General features: G+C 33.9%; 1 protein-coding gene across 1 annotated transcript in view; it reads left to right on the top strand.

Annotated features, from left to right (window-relative positions):
• The first annotated feature begins 4289 nt into the window (after positions 1-4289).
• Positions 4290-15698, top strand: part of LOC123317101 (protein yellow) — a 98965-nt gene continuing 87556 nt past the window's right edge. Inside the window, exon 1 of the mRNA XM_044903474.1 lies at positions 4290-4457. The gene's annotated coding sequence lies outside the window, so the exon portion shown is untranslated. The remainder of the gene's footprint in view (positions 4458-15698) is intronic.

Here is a 15698-nt window from a genome sequence, read left to right as displayed (position 1 = left end):
CAAACTATATTTCCGTATATTCGATTAGAAAAAAAAATTTCATTCCCGTACTGGAGAAGGCGTAACTCTACGTGGAAGTTATGATTGTGGCGACTGTGAAATAGCTTATCATGAAAAACTTTCATATACCTACTAAAATGGTTCAAATTTAAGACTGGACTCCTGGTATAAACGAAAAAATAAACCTTTATAAAGTATATTTTATTACTTGTTGATCCATGCAATCAATAAAATAATACAATAAAGAAAGCCATATTATCCTTATTTTTTCCCTTTGCATTAAACGGTTTTTTACTTTGAAACTTATGCGAATGAAAAAATACTACTGCGGTGATTTATTCGTATCATAAAAATACTAAACTACTGATATTTCACCTGAAGTAAATACCAGTACATTGGTGTTAATATTATTTGATACGAATAAATTGTCAAGTAGTTGCGTTCACATGGACAACTCGAATTTCCTGCAATGTATAGAGAATAGACTGAAAACACAGAAATTATACTCGTTTTTTTATTTGACAACACACAGCTTTTTTTTTTCAAAACCAAATCTACTCAAGCTTCACCCCAGTCCACCAGAGGTCGCGGTGAACAATGTTTTAAAATATTGTGAGAGTTTCCTATCTACACCACCTCAATCTATGGTTTCAATACAATACTCTATCGAGACAGTGGCGACATCAATTGTGGTCTCGTTTTTCATCGTTTTAGCAAGAATATGGCGGATTTGGTCACGTGACGTGACGTGAGCCAATCCGCATTCGGAATTAGAGATCATAGCATTAAAATCTGTGCTTCTAAGCCGCCATATTCTTGCTAAATTTCCAATTGTCGCCACTGTGTTTGATAGAGTCACTGTATGTTTCAAAATATTGTGAGAGTTTCCCATATATCTATTATATTCTATATCGATTATGGGACCTCGAAAATTGAAGCCAGCCCGTGGCCGGAATCGACTTATGCGCATGTGCAGAAATATTAAGAATAAAAATACCTGATTAATTCTGTCTCTTTCTGATACATGGTTTTATGAATTGACAGGAATGAAATTTTACTTCACAACCATTCGAATATTTTCGACCTTAACCTATGAATCAGGTTCAAACTCAGGTTTGCATTACGTAGTATAATTTGTATTTCTTCGTTGATTTCTAATAACTAGAAGTCAAAATTCTTGAAACTTCATCATTTTGCAACACTAGACGCTCGGATTCATAACAAAAGTGAAATATAATGTGTAATCCACAGAAAACCTGCGGAGTGCGGAGACTAACAAAAGTGATGTTGAATCAACAAAATTGTAGGACTGTGAATACATCTTTCTAGGTTGTTCACTATCGTATATTGTCTGCATTGTATCTAGATAAGTCTGTTATTGCCTTGAAATTCAATTGGGAGTTGAGGTAATAATTCTAGTTCAATTTATATGATTGTTTTTTCAGCACTGAAATAGTGAAATATCTAAATCGACATCTATATATATAAAGCTCAACTGTAGTTACTAGTATCTACAAGTTTCTCATCTTCTGGCAATATTCTTATTGCCAAATTGATTATTGTATTGCTTCTATTGAAGCATGGCTCTTTTAATGAGCACTCTGTACTTTTATATATAAAATATAACTACATATTACATTGAACACAATATTGAAACTGGTATGAAACAGTAATATTAAACGAAATTGTTATTATGTCACTCTTGAGTTTACTGAGAATAGACAATACCATTCCTATTCGGCACTTATTATTTCACAAATCATAATAATATTGAGTGAATAGTTTTGATGCACTCATTTGGTTTGATCTCTTTTCGTTGATTTATCTGAAAGTTGAAAAAAACGGATAAATTCTCGATGAATTCAATATTCATTAACTTTCGCGTCGAATAAAATTCTTCTCAAAATGTGTACAAGAATTTGAAATAAATCATCATTTGAATTCATTCAACGTCAAATATGAAAACAAACTAACCAATATCTTGATTGTCATTTTCGAACTTCTAATTCGCGCATGCGTACAAGTGGATTCCTTCCAACGATTTGGCTTAACTTTTTGTCGTAGTCTAGAACGCGTGTTATCGATATTGGTATAATAGATTTAATATGGAGTTTCCTATATACACCACCTCAATCTATGGTGCTCACGTAAAAATGATAAATGTCGCTTCTTCAATCATTTCTCGATGTATATCTTTGAGTCAACAGAGCCTTGGCTAACGAAAAATTTGCTCCATTTCACACAAATGCAAATTGCTTGCCAAACCAGGAATTTTTCAGGAAACTTAGCTTGTTTCTTCACGCGAAGTTGTTCGTCAACATTCGCACGAGAGTCTGCAGTATAAAATTCCTGACCAGGAAGCTGCGAGAAATCGGCCAAGACGTAGGTTTCGCGCAACAGGAAACATTTTGTGAGAAATCTTTTCTTAATTTTTTTGCTCTTGATTTTGCTCTTGATTTTGCTTCTTGATTTTCCACAGCGTTTCTGTCTGACATATTCTGTACTTTGTATGTTCTTAGCCCACTACTCGACTTGATTTTCTGAACGGTTGACCCACAATTTGGGCCACTTTCAGTCCGTAGAGGTTAGGATTCTTCTGATAGAGAGTGATGGCTTTCTTCACTCTTTTCGGGCTACGAAACCCCTTTTTCCTTGCGGTCGATTGTAAGGTCTTCTTAAAGCGTTTAACTCTTGAAACCATTTCTGGACGAACGCGAGCCTCTTTCGATTTTTTGAAGCTCCAATTTTGATTAGTGTGAAAAAGTTTTATTATAAATTCTCGTGTTTCCTCCCCTTCGCTTGACATTTCGCGGCAGAATCAAACTGAATTTATGAAGTAAATGTTCCACTTGTTTCTGACGTTCATTACAAAGTTCTTTATGATCAGCATGTTTGATTATTTCCATTAGTTCAAAAGAAATAAGGGTTTTTGTGATTGCGAATTTATTCTCGTTCAGTACTTGTTCAAATTGAATTTTGCCTTAATTTAAATAAATAAAAGGAACTCTATTGATATTATGTAAGAGCATCACGTTCGAACGACTGCATCAAATCGGATGATACTTTATTAGTTGTGTTCAGTATTTTCGGGGTCAGGTGTCTTTCATTTTTCCTCTGACAAATAGAGCAATCATAGAGTATATTTCATGAGTTTTTTGACAATTGCGAGGAGATCTATGTCCAGGTTTCGCGGAATTGAGAGACAAGGAAAAAAAAATTCCGTGAAGAAGAAATCAAGAATGACATCAATTTTTTTTTTCATTAGTTACGCCACTCATGTGAAGCCAAGTAGGGAAGCTAGATGATAATACAGTCCCTGGCCATATTATCAGACGCATTGATTCCATGCAAAATCTCAATTGAACACGCTTTGAAATTTGTTATTAGGTTATTGGTTTTTGAATATTGAATTATCAAAATGGAATGTATATGTTATATATACTTCATCTGTAAATGGTTTTCACATATAATATATCATATTCAATAAAAAATATTGATTTATTGATGATTAAATATGAAATTCTAATATTTTGCTGAGTCACCCTGTGTAGCTAAGAGAGCTTCATACTATCAATGTAGAATTGTTCGGTTTGCTGCATTCGAGGATGATGATTTCATATGTGGATTATCGAAATAACGTCCGAACCTGCAGAATGCAAGACGTCCACTGGAAGACATAGTACTGATTCATACTTTAGTACTAATACTACAACATCAAAAATAAATGCCAAATAGAACAATTCAATGAGAGTCGTAGATAAAACTGACATTCTGTGGAAATGAAATTCAAATATTCTGCTTTTTCCTCGGGCAATACCAGTAAATATAAAAAAATCCACAGTGCGTCTAATAAACTAGCCAGGGACTGCAGTTTTTCAGACTTTGCCTTCTATTCACTACGTTCAAATAATTGTTTTTTCGTATAATAGGATTCATCCTTTTTTGTTCAGATATACATATATAGAAACATAAAATTTAGCATTGGTTCAGTTTCAGCCTTCTACGCTAGATATTGAAATGTTGAATAATTCGAGGCATTTCTCTTTCACTTCTTATCTGAAAACCATCAAGCACTGAATTAAATCATACGGATTAATTCTGACGAGGTCAGTAACGAAACTCCTTTGCATTAGAGGATCGTTCATACCAGTTTTATACACACATCACTTGACTGACATGAAAAAAAAAACAGGTTCCAATTCTGCAATAATTTCAAAATAGAATGTTTTACAAAGAGGAGGAGAAGGGAGCTGGACGAGACGAGGTGAAATTACAAATATATGAAAATGATCCATTTCAATACTGTTCATTATCCTAAACGCGCTTTCACGTGAAAGATATAAACCAACAAGAACCGATTTCTTCGATTGATCGCGAGATATTAGTGCTCCAGTGGTTTCGTGATTTATCGATTAACGTTCCAAGTTGAATGTGATCAATATTGTGTGAATTGAGTGGTGCGTAAATTCCTTATTATTTCGTATATCATATGCATGTAATGATGTTACCTATTTTTGTTTCAATAGAAAGCGAAATTATTACACGGTCATAATTTTATGAGGCCCCATAGATTGTCAACAAATTGGTTTTGAGGATAAGACAGAGTTTCCAAAAAAAAATCCGACTCCTTCAGCATTCTTTCGATCTATACAGGGTGTCCTACCGGGAGTGCTTATAAAAATTTCACGTAGGGTAAAATCCATAGATTAATAAAACAGGAGATAGAGCATCTCGACAAAAACGCGTTCACAAAATACTGCCATAAATATGAATTTGGATATCTTGGTTGGGGGAACTGGACAGGGGCGGATTCAGAACTAGTCACACTGTGAATATTTCAGGTAGTCGGCAATAATTTTATATCGAATGGAAATATGTTTCAATGCAAAGATTTCGAGTATTTTTCTTATGACAACTAATCAAAGGGATGTAGAACTGATATGTAATACCAAAACAACTTATGTAAAAAAATTTATTTTGAATAAAATGTTATCATACACAAAAAGTCAATATGACCCAAACCTACATACAGATTATTTGAAATTTTATTCACTAAGCATAAACTGAAAACCAAAAATTACTTTCATGAAAAAAATTCCCTTTAGAATGGTTAATTCTCAAACCAATAGAAGTGGAAGCAGCTGAAGTTTATGGAATTTGTATAATGAGAATCTAAAAGAGTTTGTTCATTCAAGAAATCCTCAAGTCTTCTGTACAGATTTTGCGGAATGAAACAGTAATGTAATACTGTAAACATGAACCAATGATTGTTAAATAGGAAATTATTTCTTATTGTATACAGTAACTCATAAAAGAATCCCTCAATTCAAGATGAAGCATCAATATTTTTTTTTACGGGCAGTTTTAAATTGAATTAAGTTATATTGCATATAAACTAAAGAGCAGTGTTTTTCAGCAACTCAAATACCTAGTTCAACAACCTGCTTCCCCCTTCAAATTTTTATACCACCTCGAAAGTGCTTTTTGGTGTTGAAGTGCATAATAATCAAGAGTTATTTTACGAAACTGTGAGCTCTAACTAAATAATAATGTAACTTTTAAGCAAAGCTTTCCAAGCTTTCATCTCGAATTTTTCTTTCCAATGAATTAGGAACTGCTTGTAGTTCAGCAACTTTTTTCTTGAAGTACTGACGACTCACTCGTAATCTTAAATCGGTTTTTTGACGTCCATTAGCTGTTTTTTAATTTCTGTTCTCCGCTTGTCTCCTGCAACAATTTTTCAACTGAAGTTTTACTTCGAAATATGAGGTATCCTGATAACAGACATTTTCATTTAATAAATCATAAAAATAATGGGAATATCCGAGCTCTAATTGAATAGTCATTATATATTATAATCATAATTACAGTAGTAGCATAATTTTTACATTGAAATACATTTTAGAAATAAAGGAAACTTTTTTGATTTTCACAAAAAGTTCCAAACATGACCTCAGCTCATTTTTATGGATTTTCATTCCTAAGACGAGTTCTATCTGCCATAGCAATTTATAAGGAATTTTGTATACCTCCCTGGGTAGGTATGTACCTCACTTGTTTTATCCTTGAACTACAAGAAGCTTTCATTTCTGCAAATCCTGAACTGGCATTCGTGTTTCTTGATATTGTTCCCATCCATTCTTCCATTTTCCTCAAAAACTCCAGTACTGATAACAGGTTTGGCTCGTTCTACTGTTCATCTCGAAACCAGGAAGAATGTTTATACTAAAAAGCATGATATAATAAGAAAAAATCTACTATAAATTTCAAGTTCAGAAGTAGTCAGAAATCACTTGCAAAATTCCAAAGACAGTGATAATCAGACAATAAAGCGAGTTAAATAAGTGGTAAACTACCTATCTTACCTCACTCGGGATGGCATCTTTTTTCAAATTTACGGTAAAAGTCGATTACTCTCATTATACTAAAGTCTGGAGTATAAATTACAAGAGTGTAAATTGTTTTCAAAGACCCAGTGCAACTCTCCACTGCCGTCGTCTGGTTTCATTTCTGGGAAATCTAAAATTGAAATCAATTATTTGATTGTATAAACTCAACATTTCAATCCCATCATTAGATGGGATTCAAACTTAATTCGACCCTGGCGTGCCCTAACTCCCTCCCCTGATTTCATAAAGTCGTGAACTCAAACAAGAATAAAATATCAAAAACTTACCAGAATAAATAAATCGCTTTCCTCTTTCGTGTATAAATTGCACTTTTATTTCAAACACACGTTTTTACGGCACATCGCTGCTTATTTTCCAAAATATTACGACGTGAATGATTGAAATAATATTTTGACAATTACAAATACACACGCCGTCTTAGAAATTTTAGAAGCGATCTGGAGGGGAAAACAAGCGAAAATTCATTTCATTGGTGGTTTTTTGGAGTGGGAATAATTTGAAAAATGAACAGTCTGGAAAATAGCTTGTGATCCATCTATTTAATCTATGGTAAAATCACCGCTTATGGAGAACAAAATTTGGTGCTGAAAATTTCCACGTTAGGATTTCGGATAATGACCATTTTTCTCATTTTAGATAAAGGGTTTATTTCGGTAACTTACCATCTTCTTCTTCATAGAATCGAATGAAAATATAGAAAGTATAGGTTTTAATTCGAAAACCTTGTGTTTTGATTGATTTGTCCAATTGATCTTCTCATAACATTCTGTTTATTTTAGGTCCAAACAGCAACGAGTTTTATAATAACGGGAAAATTTAAAATGGTGCAGATTTTTCTGGAAAAAAATTATTTCGGTTTAGGTATATTTCCATATATTGAATCTTTCGGAAGAATATAAATATTTCACTGGATTTTACGCAAAAAAGGCCTATACATATAATGCTTCTGTGATCGACCTTCAGCGTCAATAGCAAGATATGATTTATTTTAGATTCCGCCATTCTTTCAATTTTCGCTTATTACTCGAAAATAAAAGAAGAAAGTACTATTATTATTTTCTCTGAAGAAACAACCGAGGTGTCAGCTTGTCGCTTTTTCTTATAGATGAAAAGTTGTAAAATCAAAAACCCCCATACATAATTTCGAACAGATACAATATGTATTTCTCCGTAGACCCCTAAGAGAATGAGCACTTCCGCTGGGACTCAGATAACAAACGGTAGATCCCACAACTCAGTTTATTTCTGGGTCAGGCCCGGATCTAGGGGGGGAGGGGGGGGGCAAGCGGGGCGCTTGCCCCAGGCGTCAGCTTAAGAGGGCGCCAAAATCAACCAGAGGTTGAAATTTTTCTTTTAGTTTGTTGGAAAAAATTAATTTCCTAATGCTAAAATCGAAACTGTAAAATTGAAACATGATAAACCATCACTATGCCAAAAATCTTCAAAATCAATGAGGGATCAATTAACTGTATCTATATGTATTATTCAGTCATCTAGGAATGACCGCCGCACTTGGGTGAACAAGGTTAAAAGATAGGATATGTCTACAATGTGTCGCAAGCATAGAGCCAGTAATTTCTTTGCCTGGGGAATTACCGACTCATCCCCATTTCATCTGGAACTAAGGGCCAAAATTTCCGATTTTTTATGGACCATAACTCAAAGCCTAATCTTTTCAGCGAAATTCTGTTCGCATATTCGCAATCAACGCCCTCGATTTAGTAAATAAATCAATATTGGTGGAAATCGCAGAGATCGAAAATTTTCCATAAGGTATGAATTTTTTGAAAAATATTTTTGTCTCGGATCGAAACAAAATTCGTACTTTACACTAATACGAGGGCGTAGAACACGAATATGCGAACAGATATTTTTTTAAAATGAAGTTTTCAAGTTATGGTCGATGGAAAATCGGAAATTTTGGACCTTCGCGGAAAAACTTATACAATCTAAACTGTTAGCGGTAGATGAATAAAGTGTGGTTTTTTTCTATTCGCGAAGAACCAATCTATCACAAAAGAATCAGCATATGACTAGTGCTTTTCGTCTGGCTGCTACACCTCCTCAATGTTGGCCAATTTCTTCTGATTTATTTCTCAAAATACTGATCCTACAAAAAATAAAATTGCATATTCGTGATCTATGACCTCGAATAAATGAGTAAAATGACCCAGGTCGATATATGTGGCTGAAAAAATTCATTTTCGTTCGGAATAATTTCGTTTTTGAAGCGCGTGTAAAACGATAGGTGAGCGAGGGTTGCAAACGACATTCTTATGAAAACAAACTTTTTATTTTTCGAACGATTTCAACCCGAGTCATTGTTTCTACTAATTCGTGGCCGAAGATTACGAATAAGCAATTAGATTTTTCCTTAGATGAGTACTTTGGAAAAAAATAACTTTTAATGGAACAATGGGAAAAAAATAAGAGTGTTAGATTTTAGGAAAAATCTAATTGCATATTCGTAATCAACGACCTCGAATTAGTGAAAAAAATAACTCGGGTTTAAATCGCGATGACGAATATGCAATTATATGTTCCTAAGAACCTTAGAGGGGGGGGGCGCCATCATGAATTTTTGCCCCGGTCAGAAAAACTCGTAGATCCGGGCCTGTTCTGGCTGAAAACAGAAGTATTTTGATTGAATTTGGTGCATGAAAGTTTGGTGGAAACGCCCATTCTCACATTCAAGCCTCCACAAAAAAATAACGATTTTTTTATAAATATTTGATTGTATATAATCAGTGCCTTGAAATCAATCGGAGGATTAGGAATATGTAGGAAAAAACCAACCTACAATTTCCTCAATGAGCGACGTTTCGAAACTTTATTGTTGCTCTAGCTAGCCGAAGATGATGTTTCTTCATTGTCAAACCGAACCGGTACGACGATGACAGAGTGAGTGTGTCGCTGTCCACCTACATTGTTCACCGTGCAGTGTATGTTTGACAATGTCATTGTCGCTCATTGAGGAAACTGACTGTTTTTTTCCTTCATATTTCTGATCCTACGATTTCATGGCAGTGATTAATTATCTTACTGCTATATCAATTGTATATCATTCTCATTTGAATGAGTTCTGGCCTTTACCCTCCTGCAGATAATATTTTGTTAGCAAAACCTGTATAAAAAACTCATTGGAGTGAAAATCATTTATTGCTGTTTCTAGTTTGAAAATTCTCTCCATGAATTTATTTGTTAGTGTCGTCTGTTATTCCTTCACTCTTTATGGTCGAAATGCCCTCAGTATTTCTTGTTGAAAACGAATGTAACTGCATGTACTTCTGATCCGTAGTTTGAATGTCGTGAAAAATCAGGAATTCCTTTAGATGAAGTAAAGTCACGAGAATTTTCGCGCTTGTAAAAATCCATATCCAGACCAATTAATAATCCTGATACTGAACTCGTCTAACTCTGATGCTTGGATCGTATGAAAATAGTTATTTTCCTATCAAGTGCGGAAAGTGATACTGCCTGGACAATGAACTATCGTTCGAAGTCCGGACATGTCAGGATAGGAGCAGACATAAGCTTCTCCTTACTCTTGAAGGCAAGATCACAGTTTTCTAAATAGAGCAAGTGGCTCACAAGACTCGGAAAGGTTTGGTATAAATCTTCTGTACCAAGCAGCGGTACCCAGAAACTAATGGAGGGCAGAGATTCTAGTTTGAACAGGAACATTTAGAATAGCCTCAATCTTTTTAGGGTCAGGGCGTATTTCATGACGATACAGACCACGTATTTCAGCTGGGGATGGCAAAAGAAACATTTTCTCTCGCGAACCTTCGGCAGCAAGACTTGGTGGTAAGCAGTCTTGCTTTACTATCACTAGAGTTTTTCATTCATTAATACAAGCAGTTTTTTTGATCGGTTTCTGACTACATGAGAAAGATTTTAAACATTCTTTCAACCCATCAAGGTTCAACTCAAAAACGTTTCAACTGCTGCAATTCCTGAACTTAGCTAAATAATTTTGTCTGTCCATCATTTACCAAATACATCTATCCTTTACGATTCCATGATTATCAGATTCCCATTAGGAGCCGGGTTGGCTTGCAATATTATTGTAGAATTATCGGTGAACTGTTCTTGCTTTCTAAGCCCTCCCTATAATTCTCACTTGAGGATGTCTTACGTGTTCTTGTTAATTGGACAAAACAATGACCTAAACATATCATGACTTGAGCCTGATCAAGAATAGAAAAAAATATTGTCTGATTAAGTAAAATGCGAAACTTGGCGGTTTGTATCAAATTTGAAAGAATTATTGTGAATGTAGGAAATACATCATATACAGATACTTAATGAAAATAATTTGCTAGTAAAATAATCGAACTACTTTCACCTTATCAGCTTCACGAACGACGATTAGAAGGCAATGCACAATTATGAAATACTTGTTTTTCTGCTCTCTTCAGATAACTTGATCGCTTTAATGAATTTTGCTATATAGGAGGTTTCATTGACATGAAGGAAATGAAAAATTACCCAAGTATAAATAGCCAAAATTCTGTTTTCTGGCGAAGAAATTGTGGAAAGTTGAGAGACCCACAACGTTTTTTTTTATGTTAGGTAAACGATTGCATTCCACGACAGGTATATTGTTATGAAAAAAAACAACAGCAGTGTCGTGAAAAAAGGTATACATGATTAAAAAAAAACGATGAGATAATCATTTTATTCATTGAGGGTTACATTTCGAAAGTTGCTTCAATTGTAATAAATTTGATGTGGTCCAAATTGGAATTCAGTGAAAAATAGACAAATAACTGAAAAACCATTTAGCCACAGACTAATCAAGCAGTTCGAAAGTGCTCTTTTCCCTTATTTCAGAAGTTTTCCTTGATGATTCAACTTTAATTTTTTTTCCAGGTAGGAAATCGACTATAATGAAAACAGAAATGTTTTAATTTGAAAATTTTCAGTTTTGATGGATTTGCTGATTTTCTTGATCTTCGTTGATTTTTTTGTAAGAAATTCCCTATGTAGAATTATTCAAAAATTGTGAATTCCAGTTGTCAACATGTTTCTCATAAGAATTTCAATTACTCATAAATTTTGAAGTTTCAACTCAAAATACGGCACACTACTGAAGTTGCAGAGGTCTAAAAATATTCGAGGGAGAAGGCTCATTGTCGAGAATCTCACCATACAAATTTTCAGCATAAAATTAAGATCATTCCTCCAAAAACATCTGATAATCCATAGTGGTGAATCCATGTGCATAGTATAAACCCTATGAGTATTTCGATTTGACTCAACCTGTATATCAATAATTCAATACTTTTTTTTTCAAGTGAAATGTAATTACAATTTTATTCAATTCTGCTTTTATTATGACTGATTTGGCTGAAGGACTCAGGTCGATAGCCTTAAATACATTTTATCATTATTATTAATTATGATTGACTACAGGTGTATAAAAAATAATGAAACAAATTGATTTTGTGTATGCCGGATTTCCTTCTTTCATATTCAAATCTCTAGAATCGATAGGAATAATGGCGTATTTGAGTATCTTCAGATGACCACCTGCGAACTTTCCAATGACAATGACACTTGTCGGCTTTCCTTCTATTGAATGAAAACTGCCTCAATGTTGACACATCTGATTTACGACAAAATTCTGCTCGATTTGTAGATGTCTCTCTCAATGGTGTCCAAAGGAGCCAATTGGTTTTCATAGATGGCTTGATGTGTGAAATGAAGAAAATCGTGAATAACTCAAAAATTACTAATCATAATGACATGGAACTCATTCGAACGCAACAAGTTGGGCCCAATACTAATGGTCAAAAAAAATTTCAAGCATTTTCCCTAACTTCACGCTTCATCAAAAACAATAGTTTTACCAGGGGTGTTTATTAGGAACCAAATTTTAACGAAGCATTCTGGTAGAGTTCCTGATTCTATTCAAAATATTTTTTGTTTAAAATTTCTACCTTGTCTGAGAGCCGAGATATGGGGTGTATGGAACATTTTGGGACTCTGTATATCAGATATGTTTCAATAAGAAAACCTCACGGTTTCGGAAATAAAGCAAACTTGATCCTACTCAACTTTGGAATGTTTTCCACCAACGTTTTTGGGAAATTTTTGAGTTGTGTTTTCCTAAAGTTGCTATTCGACTGGTTTCTCCTGGTGTTTTTAGACAAACTCCCGAAATTAAAAAACTGAAAGATACCCCAGACAAACTTTATGTTATATCATTCTGTAAACCAGAATTCAGGGATGTCTATAGGTCCACTAAAAGGAGATATGATCTCTTTTGACCACAACGAAGAGAGAATATTTCAACGAGATTATTGTGAATTCTGAAAATAAATCCAAAGCTTCGTGGAGGATTATCTATTCTCTAACCCAGAATTAAGGACATAACGAGGTATCTCTTGGTCAAAGCGATCACTCAGCTCTGGCAAATCGGTTCAATACATTTTTTGCAAATATTCCAGTTAAATTAACTGAAGGTTTAACCAGATTTATTATCGCTAATTCTCAGAGCAAACTTGATAATTCTTTTTTCATGTTTGATATTACGCAGGACGAAGTTGTACAAGTTGTGAAATCTTTGAAAACCAATACATCATGGGGCCATGATGAGATACCAATGAAAGTGATAAAAGCATCGATAGACTATATCATTGAACCATTAACTTTTATAATCAATCGTTCTTTCACGGAGGGTATTTTTCCGGATAATCTGAAGATTACTAATAGTCAAACCCCTATATAAAAAAGGTAGCAAAAATGATCTTAACAACTATAGGCCCATAACCATCCTCTGTTCTTTTTCTAAAGTTTCTGAAAAGATATTAAGTAATAGAACGTCCAATTTTTTTCGTAAATTCAATGTTATTTCTAAATGTCAACATGGAAGTACTTGATAATTGTGGTATCAGAGATAGTCAACTCAAACTCATGGAGAGCTATTTGAAATCCAGAAAACAACGGGTAATTCTGGAGGCTGATGGTGATGGATGAAATTGAAACAATTTCAGGACTCCCTCAGGGTAGTATTGTTGGTCCTCTATTGTTCATAATTTATGTTAATTCTCTACCTAAGGCGATCAAAAGTGAATGTGAATCTCTAATTGAGGGGATGATGAGGAGTATACTCATCATCTCTTCATCTCGGACTGAAGTAAAATCACCAACCGTTTTGACTAAAAGCATTGAATCATTTCTCTTTCGGTTAAGTCTACAATGCCGTCCCGGGACACTACCTCTATGAGATTATTTGCAGATGATACAAATATTTTGACCCGATCGTCATGTATTCCATACGCTGTTGATGTTTGCAATATTGTGGTTAACTCGATAAAAACTTGGTTATGTAATTATAATCTTGTCCTAAACATTGAGAAGACTAAATGTATGATTTTTCATAGTGATAATTCCAAATTAGACTATCCTGAAACTGTGGATATTCTTGATAGCTGTGTTGTGGTTGAAGATAATGTGAAATTTTTGGGTATAGTTCTTGACAGTCAATTAAAGTGGGGAACTCATACCGAACAACTTAAGAGCAAATTAAGCTCTGCTTACACATTATTTATGTTAAGAGGTCAAGTGAATTTCGATGTGCTCAAGCTTGTCTATTTTGCAAATTTTCATTCCATACTTTCATATGGAATAATTTTTTGGGGTAGTTCTTCAAATGTGGAAAATATATTTCGTTGTTCAAAAAAGGGCATTACGTACTATGTTACGTTTGAGTTATAGAGAATCATGTAGAGGAAATTTTGAAAAAAATTATATACTCACTGTTTATAGATTATATGTATATAGGCTCTTACTTTTTTTTTAAAAAAGAAGTCATTACTTTGAGGATTACAAAATGTTAATAACACCAGAAGAATGTTTCCTTATAATGTACCTATTCATAGGACAATACTTAGAGGGAGAGAACTGTTGAATGTATGGCAATATCTATGTAAAATGCTCTACCAAAAACTATTAGAATGATCACTTGCGATAAGGATTTTAAGAAATCTTCATATTGTCTTATTTTGAAATCAGAGCTATACAGTTTATCTGAGTTTATTTTGTACTGTAGGAGACAGGTCTGTTAATATTTTGTCTGTTTGATTCCTGTTCAATATGTTTTTTGACTTATTTCATTTTTAAATCTTGTTTGGTGTAATTTCTTGGAACTAATAAACATATTATAATTATTATTATTATAAAGACACATTTCAATGAAATTGTGAGCAAAGATTATAGAGTAGAAAGATAGGAAACGAAGCGACTAGAGTGATGTGAGCGCCATCTGTGTTTCAAATGTGTTTTTAAGGCCCTAAGACTGGTTAAAATTTAAATTCGAGGGACATATGAAATTTTGCGAGATGTCAGAGTCAGATGGCCATTTTGATCAAACCGGTTTTGAATGTTTTGATTCTCGTATCCATAGACAACCTCGTATCGCCTTTTGTTTTTCGAGCCCGTTCTAGTTGCTGATTATTGAAATTGTTGACTAATTTCTTGGCGAAAACCTCAGAATATCGTTCGAAAATTATTGTATGGTGAAGAACTGTGAATCAAATAAAACGAATTTTACTAAGGAAAATGGGAATGTAAGTATTAACTGGTAACATGTGACTCGGTCATTCATTGATTTTTGTTTTCAGTGCTACGAAGTGGATAAAATTTTCAGGGCGCAAAGGCCTGCAAACACTACTGACTACACCATGTGCAATGAACATTTTACTGCAAGTCGATTGAGAACTGTTTATCCACGTGAATTTTTGTATGCAGGAAGCATCCCTTACATGAAGGGCTCATTTACTTTAGGGGAAATTATGACTTTTACACGTCCATTCAAAGATTCTCAATTGCCTCCAATATATTCAGAAATGCAAAAGTTTTATGGATTTCGATTTGGGAATCGGGTGACTGTCAAATTGTTGTTTGGAAAGTCAAAGTTTTATGAAACCTTCTGTGAGTGTTCATTCGTCAATCAATTTGTATATTGTGTCATAAAGAGACCATACCATGAAGAAATCATGAAAAAGCATGAAGAAATTATACTGACGGGCTTGAACACAAGGCTTGTATACCTCTGTAAGGTTTTTTTCAATTGTGGTCTGAAAATTTTGTAAATAATATGTAAGTAACGGAAATATGTATCCTATGACGGTAAATTGAATATTCGTTCATATCAATTTCTGATATAAATTGTAAAAATTCAACTCAGTTTATTGATTCGAAACTTTTTCACAGAAAAAACACCTTTCACGTAACTATAGCAGATAATCATGTACTCTTGTATCCTAGTCAAAGCTCTAT

Source organism: Coccinella septempunctata, chromosome 7, assembly GCF_907165205.1.
Source record: "Coccinella septempunctata chromosome 7, icCocSept1.1, whole genome shotgun sequence".
Taxonomy (NCBI): domain Eukaryota; kingdom Metazoa; phylum Arthropoda; class Insecta; order Coleoptera; family Coccinellidae; genus Coccinella; species Coccinella septempunctata.
This window is presented reverse-complemented; position numbering and strand designations above follow the sequence as displayed.